General features: G+C 39.6%; 1 protein-coding gene across 2 annotated transcripts in view; it reads right to left on the bottom strand.

Moving 5' to 3' along the window:
• LOC108672251 (protein abrupt) overlaps positions 1–13,129 on the bottom strand; it is an 85,270-nt gene that overhangs the window by 24,230 nt on the left and 47,911 nt on the right. The gene's annotated exons all lie outside the window — the stretch shown is intronic.

The following is a 13,129-nucleotide window of genomic DNA, read 5'->3' as shown; positions in this document are numbered from 1 at the left end:
CTCGCTACTTTAAATTTATTCCGATATTTTAATCATATGCATCAGCGGAGCGAAAATGAAGTATACATGAGATAGACAACTTCAAAATTAAAACCGACATGTTTTTTTAATTTACATTTCGAATTTCTTAGGGCATTAATTTGAAGGATGCTTGAAAATAATAAATTTAATTTAAATTAAAAATTTTAATTGTTTTTCTAAGATTTAATTATCGTAATAAAAAATCTACAATTTAAAAATGGCGATATTATACTCTTTGTGTTTGCATGAATAATTTTAATTTAATTGGGGTCGAAACATGGAAATGTTGACCCGCTATAGGCACTTGGCAACGTCGAAACAACGCTGATCAAACATTGCATCAACAGAATCCAGTCATTATTAACGTTGCTTGAACATTATCAGTTATATTAATATCAATCATGAGCGTTAAATTCGTTCGTAATTTCTCCTAAGTAAAAATTTACCAGAATCAAAATAAATAATTTCATCAAAATTCAGCCTCGTCCTGAAAAAATAGATACGTATATGATCGAACAAAATGTCAAAGCCTTCATTGGATGAGTGACACCTGAGATCGAAATTTTTGTATGGTCTCAAGACGGGAAGATTTTCTGGTAGTTTCACTGCGTAGTTCATCTCCTTAATAATGTAAGGCTGGACCACCTGAGACAAAGCGTGCAACCCTAAGCGAATTTCTCCTCAATCTTGTGCGAGTGATCCGCGGCTCCACCTGAAATTTTCCAAGACTAATTACGCTGCTAATCTGGTCACCGGTGCTGCCTGAATTTAATGCTTCTCCTCGCACTTGATTTACAAGACTAAAATAATTAATGTTTATTTATTTATTTTTTTCGATAATAATTTAATAATTAGCAAAGTTGCCTTCCAGGACAGAAAAGTTATCGAAATTGAATACGGCTCGATCGAAGAATATTCCATTTCAAGCCCCACTTTGGTATATTAAAAGAATGGAACGCTCATATCTGTATAGGCGCTTCCAGATTTTCAGAAATTTGAACTAGTCAAGAATCTATAGCAATAAAATATGGATTGTAGGCCCTAGGGAGGTGTGGTTTTTGTACCGAAAATAACGTCAGCCGAAACCCTGGTTATGCATAAGATATGACTGAGCTCGCTTGACATGAATGTTAGAATAACCGGAGCCAGTATCAAGTGAAAAAGAGGTGAAAACGTCAATTTTTGAGTCGCTTTGTACCGAAACTGACAAAAACATTTCCATGAGGCCAAAGTTTCGATTTTTAGGGAGATTTTTTTTTTGGAAAAGTGATATGAACTATAGCCTCACAGGCAGAAGACATCAGGGCTTGAAATATGGGTGAAAGGCGAAAAAATATATCACGAACACAAATACTAAAAGATATGCAAAAATTTCATCAACTTCCTCAAATTAATTCGCTTTTCTGTCTTGCGGGAAAATGTTTATGTAGAAAGAAGCATCTGATATGCACACAGTCCTGATAAGATTTAATGCTGTGATTATAAAGCATCGTTTATTGCAGGTCAACCAAGCTTGGGGAATTTAGAAGCGCTGACGAAATATAAAATTCTTGGGCATTTGATGAAATCAAAATTCATATGAATGTGATCATCAATCAAATGTGTAATTGTGTAGCTGATAAGGCCCACTCTAAAAGACATATATTTTTAGCGAAAAGTACAATTGATAATTTTAAATATGCTCGACAAATAATAACGTTCTCTCAAACCGACGCGAACTCCTAAATTTCACATACGTATTTTGCCAGCTTCAAAACTCGCATAGCATCTTACGAATAAAACGAAACCTGCAACATTAATAACTAGACAAAGTACTGTATTAATTTTCAGAACGGAATTAAATTGTTATTAAATGAATTGTTGACACGCTTTTTGTTGTACTCATACAACTCCGCTAATAGAAATACCTGGCATTACCGATGAAGCTATTCACGCTTTCTAAAATAACTGTAATTCGACTTGCGGGTTCTCCCTAATAGATGCTCAGCAGTTATACACTTGGCAGTCTGTCATGCATGTAACTACTGATACGTGAGGCACCGGTAGAAAAGATGCCGCTGCTTCTGGACCATCAGTGAGCAGCAGTGGGTTAACAATACGAGTCAGGTAGATGAATAGCAATTTTGGTCACGGAGATGAATAGAAAATTATTATCAATAATATTATCAAAATGATTGAAACTTAGTGTAGAAATACTAAATATCAATATTAAATGATATTATCCTTACTGTAGAAACTTAGCTGTTGTAGTGAGGATAACGATTGCGCAATTGATTTAGAATTTCGAAAATTTTCATTGTAATGTATTCAATTTATAAAATTTTAGTTTTTGCCTCATTATTAATTCATGGTCGATCGCTGAGATTTTTAAATAATAATATTGGCGTCTCAAATTTGAAATTCGAGCTCGCATGATTCTGCCCAAAAATGTAGTTGGAATCGAAGTTCCGTCACTTCATAAATAACAATGAGTTCAGCCAACCACATAATTTCTCACTTCCAGTATAACCTATAAATCTGACATCCCATTTCACCGCTAGCTTCACCCTTCACCTTGGACATCACTGTTAACATCACACTTGAACATCTATCACTCACATCGCCTAGCTCCCCCGCCCTCATCAATTTCCCCCTGCCACATCACTTTTACGCTTGTCGTGCTATTATGTCTTTACTACAGGCGTCTCTGTCACATCCTCCCTCTCATACTTCGCTTACCCTCCCGCTGACACTCTAAACCTTCCATTCACTCTAACCCTCCCCTGAGTTACCCACACCACCAACCCACCCTTCAAGTACGCCGACATTTCACCTTCAGCCATCCTCCACTTCACCATCCACCCACACCTCGCCACCCATCCTCAGCTTCGCCATCCACCTCCCTCCAACACCCCCACCACAACACCCTCCCCACTTAGCCACACTCCCCACCTCACCACCCTCACCACCAGTCCCCACCTCGCCACCCACCCCTCTCACCACCACCGTCCCCACACACCACCCACCCCCACCACTCCAGAACGCCGGCTTTTCACCCTAAGCCACTCATTCGTTCTTGCTAAATGGCCGCTGGAGGAAGGCTCTCAGAGGGGCAGTCGGAGGCACCCGTTAAGCAGCTCATTAATTAAGCTCTCTATCACACTTTTGCTCGTCAATCGCAGCACCGCTCAACACGAGCCACTCCAGCGCTGCTTCAACTTACGCGCAGCCGATATAGCAAAGGCTCTTAGCTTTTTCAGATGGCGTTTACCGAGCAAATCAGATATCTAAACTGGCGCACTCGCTGCTGCTCTCAAATGAACAAATAACTTGGTTCAAAAGATCCACTCGCTCAGATGAAGCACGTACGAGTAAAATAATTTGTGCTATTACTTTAGTTCATTACACAGTGAGGATTGATTAAATAAGATGTCGCTCAAAATACGCACTCGGTAATAATTGCAGCTTATGTTCAATCTTCAGTGATTTGAATATGAATCAGGTGTAGAGAAATTCGAACCGTAATGTGATTAAAATTTGAAAGCTACTGATTTATTTATTTCATGTTAAACTGATGCAAACATCCTGTGCAAACGATTCAGAAAAAACTCAGTACTCACTGCAGTGAGTGACAGAGAGCGCATTTTCTCGTCGACGAAAACTTGAGGTCACGGACGGACGGACAGACGGACAGACGGACGGACAGACAGACAGACGGACATGGCGAGCACAATAGTGTATTTTTTCCATAAATGAGAAAATGCGTTAAAAAGGCCACAAGATGTTAAAATAGATATTCCATGCTTAACGTAAAGTATTACACTAAACTTAACAAAGCTCGGCTAGTCAAGATTTACCGCAACTTAAATTCATTTCAGGAGTGACTGGATGCCGAGTATATATATTCACGTATGCGGGGTCCACCATATTTATACGCATCAAACATTTAATTTATAGCGATGGTGTTTGTTTAAACAGGCACACACGTCAACTCGAAGATGGCGGGGTCTGTAAATCACATGAATTTAACGCCGAAAAGCAGCCTACTAATTGTATTATCCAGTCTTAAGAGCGCTGGGGAATTATGAGAGCAAGCTGTTATGAGGCTGGTCTTCTCAAAAGACCTTCACTAATTGGGCAGCGCGTTTCTCAGAAGTCATCTCTCGGTTCCTCGGAGCTACCATCACATCAGCTTGCAATGACACTTCTCTTGCTTATAGGCCTTTAAAGAATTTTCACAGAATTCATCATGATATTAATTCTGTTTTGGAGTAATCCAGCTGAGGTGAAGGTGAATGAAATGACTTAGCACGGACGAGGAGTTAGGGAAATTCGGTCATCAACTGCCGAAATCTTGGCGAAATTGAGAAGTGGTGTCTCGAAAAGCAGGCGCCACTCAAGTTATTTTGGCACTTCGAGGAGCGCCGAAAAGATGGCTGAAGGCCATCCAGTGAGGCATGAGAGCAGTCAGGAGTCTGCTGAGAGCAAACGGACGGAAAGGCTTCATTACCGACGCTTGGAATCACGCTCCAAAACTTCACTTCATCCATCAGCGTAAACAATCGGGCTTCTTTGACTTTAAATCAGCCGGAAAAATCGCCCGTATGTAAGCCTACCTGCCGGCGGACCTCAAGGTGGAGGATGGTCTGAGTAATTAAGCGAGTTTGATCCGCCGCGCAAGCAATATGATACCGATTCATGCTGTGATCGTGCGTATGAAGATTGATTTAAACAAAAGCGATCAGCTGATTTGTTTTTGATGCTTAAGTAGAACTAATTCATTTATTATTATGTTCAAGGTAAGTTCAGTCAATGACACAGGAGTGAAGAATTCTTTCTCTCGCTGAGAGAGATATTTCGGACAGCTTGACGATGTCAACAAGAAGAAACTCGGAGAAATCTGATGACTTTATTCGTTAATTAATTTGATAGAAACAACTTCAGCGTTCGAAGACCGAATTAACTGGTAACGAAAAATTTAAATTCCAAAGCATTTTATCTCGAGATGATGACGAATAATCGAATAACACCAATTGTACCCGAAAAAGTTGGGTACACGCACGAAAAACATGCCTTGATGTACTTTTGAGAAAGTCTATGAAAATATTCGAAGACGTAGAAATTACAAGCTGATTTAACTAAATACCTGTTAACGCAACGCTAGGAGCAAGGCAGGTAGAGGCTTCACCGCTCGTCAGTCTAGACCAGGAGCTTCCACTTTGCTAATCACAGTTTGTAAGACGGAGCTACTTTACCGGCTGCCTGTCTTGTATATTGACCAATTAATGCTATAGACTTCAAGTCATGAGCAACCTTCTCGTACAACATCATGACAAGACCAGTGCAGAGGCGCTACTTCCATAAATTTTCTAGGAAGGCAAAAATTTGGAGGAGGGCAAAGTTTCTTACATGCTCCTACGTCATATTTTACATGAAATTATGTTTGCTAGCTTCAATCCGTGCACGATCAACTCTTATTATTTAGGTCGATGGTGAATAAATCGTTTCAATTTTAAATATACCCTAAAATCAGCTCGTTTGTAAGCTTTTTAAACAACAGCAGCAATTAGCAGCAGTCCTACAATGCCTTTGACGACTACGCATAAGCAACAACTGACTACCATCCTGATGTACAACAATTATCAGCACTAAGTCATGCCCTGCTTAAGACTACTATCCTAAGGCAACAGCAATTATCAGAGGTAAAAGCTTAGAAGCAAAACCCTCGGTAATTGCGCAAGAGATTGCCCTCAGCTTTCCCCCTGTGTATGAGAGGGAAGGGCCGGGCGGAGGGAGTACCTCTGAACAATAGCTTATTGATGATATGCACAAATAGGATCTTCAATAACAATTTTCCCTCGACATTATGAATAATTGCCTTGATAATTTGAAGTTCAAAAAAGGGATGAAGTGCGGATGTTGTGTACTTTGAGGTTGGAAGATAGCATATAAAATAAGGCCAGTAAAAAGTCAGCATCACATCATTCAAACGAAATAAATTGCTTATTAGGCTGAAATGATATGATTTCTTGATATGCCTGCTACAATCATATAAGTAATGTAATTATACGATGCCAAAACCTTAATCTGAAAAAAAAACAAATAATAAACAAATAAAGATACCATAATGAATGCACCATGCATGATCGATCGAACACAAAAATAAACATGAAAATTAGGTCCATCTTCGTTAGAGATTAATTCAGATCATCAAAAGCTCATTTAAGTGCTAAACAAGTATTGGATATCTTGTGAATCATTAAACTACACCAATGTCAATTACTAATACAATATAATTTACCCCATAGCTAAGACTACTTAAGGTAAAAATAATGAACAGCAGTTATTAATTACTAAAAGAAGCGAAATAATGATCTATTTTATGTTAATAGGTGTATGACTGATGTTATTATGTTTATGTCTTTATCGTGTTGCAGTTTATTTTACTTGAATAAACTCAAAACTACCATAACGCAACCGATCATAAACTAGCATTAGTGTACAAGCAACAAGTATTTAAAATAAAACACTTAAATGATGTGAAAAATGACGTAAGAAGACCTTCACCCAATACTACGTTAATACGCAGTCTCTACATCCGAGTACTTATACATTCCGCATAATCACAATACATCCGAGTACTTACATTCCGCATAATCACAATACATCCGAGTACTTACATTCCGCATAATCACACTACATCCGAGTACTTACATTCCGCATAATCACACTACATCCGAATACTTACATTCCGCATAATCACACTACATCCGAATACTTACATTCCGCATAATCACAAAAAATCCGAGTACTTACATTCCGCATAATCACATTACATCCGAGTACTTACATTCCGCATAATCACACTACATCCGAGTACTTACATTCCGCAACATTTGTTATGCAGGCAAACTAAGTCTCGCATGTTGCGGGGCAGCGCACAAGATGTGGACTCGCTGCAGACTCGTGCTGCGCAGTCTTATTGCGAGTAATCAGTCTTTCTTGTAGGTAATTAGGGAGGCGTGTGAGCGATTGCTTTGCGGTAAGCATCGTTTGCCAATTGCCGTGGCGTGACGAGATCCCTCCACAAAATGCCTGCATAATTTGCTGCGAGCTGAACCGAGGTGAAGACATGCACCTCCTTAAACAACTGCATCGCCCACAAATCTACCACTAAAGCTAACAGATATTGATATTATATAACTGCATGTCTTTAAGAGCAATGCAAAGATGAAGAAATGAGGAAAAACTCCACCTAATTCAAATGCTGCTATTAAAATCTGCTCTGATAAATCTACGCTAAAAGAGAGATGCATTCTTGAATTTAATCAAAATGTTGAACTGAATTGAAATTAGAGCAAGGAATAGACGGTTCAGATTACATATATAACTTTATGATACATGGCTTCGCTTGATTAGTTACTGTTGAATTTAATAAGGGGATAGGTTATGATGCTGGTACTGTGTAGATTGATCCGACCAGGTCAAGAGCAGGGTAATGCTAGCGATGTTCACGGTACTCTGTAGCAACGTCAACATGCAATTTTCATACCATTAAATCTACAGTGGTATATGAAAAAACAGGTATGAATATATTTATTAAGAAGATGTTAGAGTTACACTGTTGTAAGCCACCGGTAACACTGGCTAGACCACCGTTATTAATCTTGTTTAGTTAATTAAAGTTCGTTTTTCGGTGCTGGTCAATTAATTACGTTTACCCACGGTTTTTCAGATGAATAATGTGGATACTTTTTGTACATTTGGATTTTTACGGAGTGGAATATAATGGGAAGACATTTTACACAAGTTGTGTAGTTCCTGAAATAATTGTCGAATTTTTTGTGGCACAGCAGAAAAATATTTTTTTCATCCCAATTGGTCGGAAATTATTTGTAACATTCGCCAGAGTTGCTTTACTGTGATGATGTGGTTTTTACGATGAATGTGCTGATGGCTTCTGTACACGAATTCGGTTGAAAACGCATAATTTATCTTTAATTATTTGAAAATACTCGTGATGTTACTTAAACGTAAAAATCTGAACTTAAACCACAAATTTTATTAAGAATGAGCGTTATGAACCGTGCAAGCTTCTAAGAGATATTCGTGTATGCAATTAATGATCGAGACACGGAGTCGGCGCGAGCGTCCGCACATTCGGTATGAAGATTGCGGATTAAAATTCAGCTCTCGGCTCCAGAATTTAAGGAGCCCTCAAAAATTCTGTCTTGCTCTCCTGCTAATTTTCTTAACCGAAGTGTATAATTAGATCGGGTGCGGAAATTTATGCATTAATCGCAGAACAAATTGAATTTGGCCACGACAAAAACAAGCATAAGTAAGCGCAAGGGAAGAATCGTCGTAGCACGAATATCACACTCAAATCTTCGTGTTAGAACTGCTGGCATTTACTTTGCATTTATTACCTTCAAAAGAAGGAAATATTGTTGATAAGGAGGACTATGTCATCATTGCTACATTAACGAACTTTTTAATTGAGTTATATGATATAAACTTGTTGTACTTGAAGTAAAATAAGAAAATGTTACACAGAATGCCAAATGTTTGGCTAGTTTGACATTAATTTCAAAACTTAAACGTATATCGTCGAACGTAGTACCATGACTTGCTAAAACTCTTAAGAAATATATCAGTAAGTTTTTGGAAAATTTAAGAGCGATTGAATCGTAATAGAAAAGGCCATATAAAATAACGCTGGAAGTAAGATTCGAAATTAACGCTGGAAATTGTGAGCTACTTATAGTTGATAGAAATTATAGATTGTTCTCACCCGCCCTCTCAGCAAGTTATGCTCAATCGATAAGGCCCGCGCGTATTACTTATCATAGTTTGTCGAGAAGTTCAGTTAATTGTGGGCATAAATGTTCGTCGGACACGTGATATAATATTTAGAATTGTTATTAGTGGTACATAAACTACAGTTGTATTTCATAAAGGTTTATGATAGTTTCACCGTTCAAGATTTTTACTCTCCCGGCGAATACCTTGCATTAGGATTCGAGAACTTGGCACAGAGCAGCCGGAGGTAGATTTCGATGAAGTTGTTGTTGCAGCTGGGATGTTGTTGCGCTTGTTGCTCTCGTTGACAGTAATGGGGCATTGTTGCGGGCGCTATTGCTGATATTGTTGCCGGCAAAGCAGGCCTGTACTCAGTAATCACATAGGAACGTTTAAGCCAGACGACGCTGTGATAAATAACGGACTTAACGGCTCCTCGCCAGGCCGCCAACTTTGCGGCGGGGGAGACGAGACATGAGCGGGACAATGAGACAAGAGTGGAACTGTGTGGCATGTATGAGACAGTGAGGCTAGGGCGAGGCATGTATGAGACAGTGAGGCTAGGGAGAGGCATGTATGAGACAGTGAGGCTAGGGCGGGGTAAGGACGAGGCAGCAGGACAAGTGCGAGGCAGTGAGGCTAGGGAGAGGTAAGTGCGAGGCAGTGAGGCTAGGGAGAGGCAAGTGCGAGGCAGTGAGGCTAGGGAGAGGTAAGTGCGAGGCAGTGAGGCTAGGGAGAGGTAAGTGCGAGGCAGTGAGGCTAGGGAGAGGTAAGTGCGTGGCAGTGAGGCTAGGGAGAGGCAAGTGCGTGGCAGTGAGGCTAGGGAGAGGTAAGTGCGAGGCAGTGAGGCTAGGGAGAGGTAAGTGCGTGGCAGTGAGGCAAGTGAGCGACAGTGAGGCAGGAACAAAGCAGTAGGGCACGTGCGAGGCACGTGCAAGGCAGTGAGGCAGGATCGAGGCATGTATGAGGCATGTGGGGGACAGTGAGGCTGAGGTGAGGCAAAAACGAGGCCGTCAGGCATGTGCGAAGCAGATAAGAATCTGCACGCAAAAGCAGATATCAAATAAATTGGACAGCTGAAACGATATATCACTGAAAACTAATTATAATATTGCTATTACACGAATATAATAGATGGAAGCCATTCTTATTATATACATTTTATTAATAATAAATCCTATTATTATTATTATTAACATCATTCCTCATCAAGACTCCATAAACTGTGGAGTTGCTAGATATATTCGAGCATCTCATTACGTACTGAGGGAAACAAGATTGCGGGACCCAGCCGTAGGAAGGTCGACCCTCAGGGCCGTGACTGCGAGGGTAAGCAGCCGCAATTGTGATTGCCGTGCGTACCATGATTGTGATTGCCGAGCATACCGTGGGCATCAATGGCAGCGGGAATCGCCCAAACGCTGAGCCCAATCTTCTGTTAAATACTGGGAAGCATAGGACGAGTCATCGAGATTTATAACATTTTCTAGAGATTATTCCAATCGTTTTAATTATGTTTTGAAAAGTAAATGAGATTTTGATAGGCAAATAACCTTATAAGGACATAATAGCCAATTCCACGTCAGTTCAATTAAATGCAAATGCCATTCTACCTAAAGTGTCATCACGGCTTTTTATTAGTCGTTCGAAATTTTGCAATTAATTTGCAGAATAATCAATGATTGTTCTTAATATTCCTGAACCATTAAGAAAGATGAAAACCACACTATTTTCAAATCCACGAACCAATCTTATCGTGAAGCAATGGCAACTCGGAATTAATGTCGCAATAATATTTTATTATTGATATAATGAAACAGAAATAATTATAACTTGAAAAACTGCGTGTGAAAATTTCTATAAATTTTTCAGCTGATCGAAATTTGCAATGTTCAATGCATGGTTGTGCACAAACAATTCGTTTAATTTCATTCGATCAGATAACCTCTAGCCTGATAAATATATTTTACAGCTGAAGCGTTGTATTTCACGTCGTTCGATGATGTTTTAACAAATGAAACACATAATTAAATTCTTACGCGGTCTTGCTGTGAATTATCCAATCAGTGGTGTTCAAGTAAACCATAATGGACAAAAATCTTTATAAGAGATCATTTCAACATTTCATCATGAATGTGATAGCTTACTCGAGTTTGGATATTAGAACGTCAAGCGTACCGCCATAACTTGCGCGTTCGATGCCAATTGCTGGTCGCCATTACGACGGCTGGGCGAGGGTTGCAGCAGCCAGGTGGTCGCAGGAGGCTCTCACCTTTCCCCTTTGCATCGTTGAGAGCAGCAAACTACAAACATTTGGGCGGCAGTAGAGGCCTAAGCGTATGGAAATGAGCGTATGATTACTCTGCTCACTTATGGAAATCGCGCGTATGATCGCACTCTGACTCGTGGTCAGCGACCTCAAGTGTCTTGACTAAAGCGCCCAAATGAACTGCGACCACACGACGCTTCGAGCATGCAAGCTCCGGCTGCTGTTGTTGCTGCTGCATGCTGATATTACTGAAGCTGTTCGTGCGGCTGATGCTGAAGTGTCTGTAGCTGAATAACATTAATATGATATTGGGACAGATACTGATGCCATATCATTTTTATCGCCGTCTGCTGTGGCTGTTACTTTTTCTACAAGCGCAATTGCAGCTCCTGTTAACTTAGGTGCTAATGTCTAATTTTGTCAGATTTTTATTTTTATTGCTGTTTTGGTAAATTTAAATGTATGATGCCAATTTGACTAGTGATGCATGTTGAAATAGATATGAATTTAATTCGTCTGGCAATTCAGAAATATTGGCATGGAACGATTCACTGGAAACAGGAATACTAAATGTGTGCGCCGAAAAAACTTTCCGGATGGAGCCTAACCTTGCATCTCCCCCCCCTCTCCCGCCGCGGGGAGGGTACGCTGGCCCCCAAATGGCCGCAGATACTGGAGGGCGACGTCAAAAGTTCCTTCATGCTTCAGTAATTCGCTCCTAAATATTCTTTTGACTTGAGAAGACGCGACTTCATTCTCAACTTGACATTGCTTCATGTACAGAGGTTCCATGTGCATGATCCGAGTCAGTAATAATGTCGTTGACAGTAGCAGTAATAATGCTCTACTTGACATCTCTTAAACAAATTCATTAAGTCATATGATATGTATTGAATTTCTTAATTCAGAGTAATTGTGTCTTTTTCCATGGTTCTATTACGCAATGAGAGGTAGAATTGTGTTGTAGGCTCCAATGTGATTATTGGTGGAGTCATCGTGTGATTCAATGAGGACGGATATATTAATGCAATACATATTAGTAAAAAATAATTTTTAGAGAAAATCGTTTCAGATGACAAACATTTGCCATTCCGCCTATCAATTTTACTAATTTTCTGACTTTTCACAATTATTAGTAGCTGCGATTGACCACGAAAGTTCTAAGATATGATAATCTGGGAATCGTGCTTGACCAGCAACCCATTAAAAACAATTGGATATTTAATGAGACACTATTAAAAAATTTAAACCTTACCGGAAATTAATAATATGGGAATTTTCTCCAGAAGCATGCAGTTAAACAAAGCTTCATGAGCCACACTAGACTTCCCCTTGACGCTTTTCTAAAAAATCCTAACTTTTTTATCACGCTTTGGTAGAATAATCACCCTCAAAGGTATTTCCAAAATCTTTGTGAAATTTGTATAAAACTTTTCATTAGATACAAAGAAAATCCATTCATTATGTCCATAATGAACAATTCATAAACGCATTCAAACAGAGTAGGCTTAAATTTTTCATTTACAACGAATGATTACTGCTACTAATATAGTCCACGATGAGACTAGTCAAAATTTGCAATGAATTGGGCCAGTTAATCTCGAACTGCACTTCATCAGCAGAGCGAAGAATACTGAGACAAATAGCACAGCGTTTGAAGAGCAGTACTTGCATATATGTAAGAATTAACTCAACATTGTATAGAGGTGACTTTTTTTAATAACTGATTTTTCGAACGACATCTTGGGACAATTTGGGAGGCTTTTAAGGGAATAACGCTTTGCTCCAAGTTGTGATGGGCGCTCGTTATAGCAGGCGTTAACGATGTTCACACATCACGAACAAACAAATGTCAAACGAAGCCATACAGTTGCCAGGTTACGGTTATGGTCGATGATCGGAGGAAGGTCTAGCTGCGATGTAACTCTATTGTCAAAACTCTGGCAACAACCAAAGCTTCAGCTACAATGGCACTTACAAATCTCAAAGTGCAGCCTGCTAGTTCGTAAAGCTCTCGCCAGCAATAGTCGGGCATTCGAAAACGTCAGGTACTTTCGT

This window comes from Hyalella azteca, unplaced genomic scaffold, assembly GCF_000764305.2.
Source record: "Hyalella azteca isolate HAZT.00-mixed unplaced genomic scaffold, Hazt_2.0.2 contig1749, whole genome shotgun sequence".
NCBI lineage: Eukaryota > Metazoa > Arthropoda > Malacostraca > Amphipoda > Hyalellidae > Hyalella > Hyalella azteca.
The sequence above is the reverse complement of the archived record's forward strand: the minus strand, read 5'-3'. Positions and strand labels throughout refer to the sequence as shown.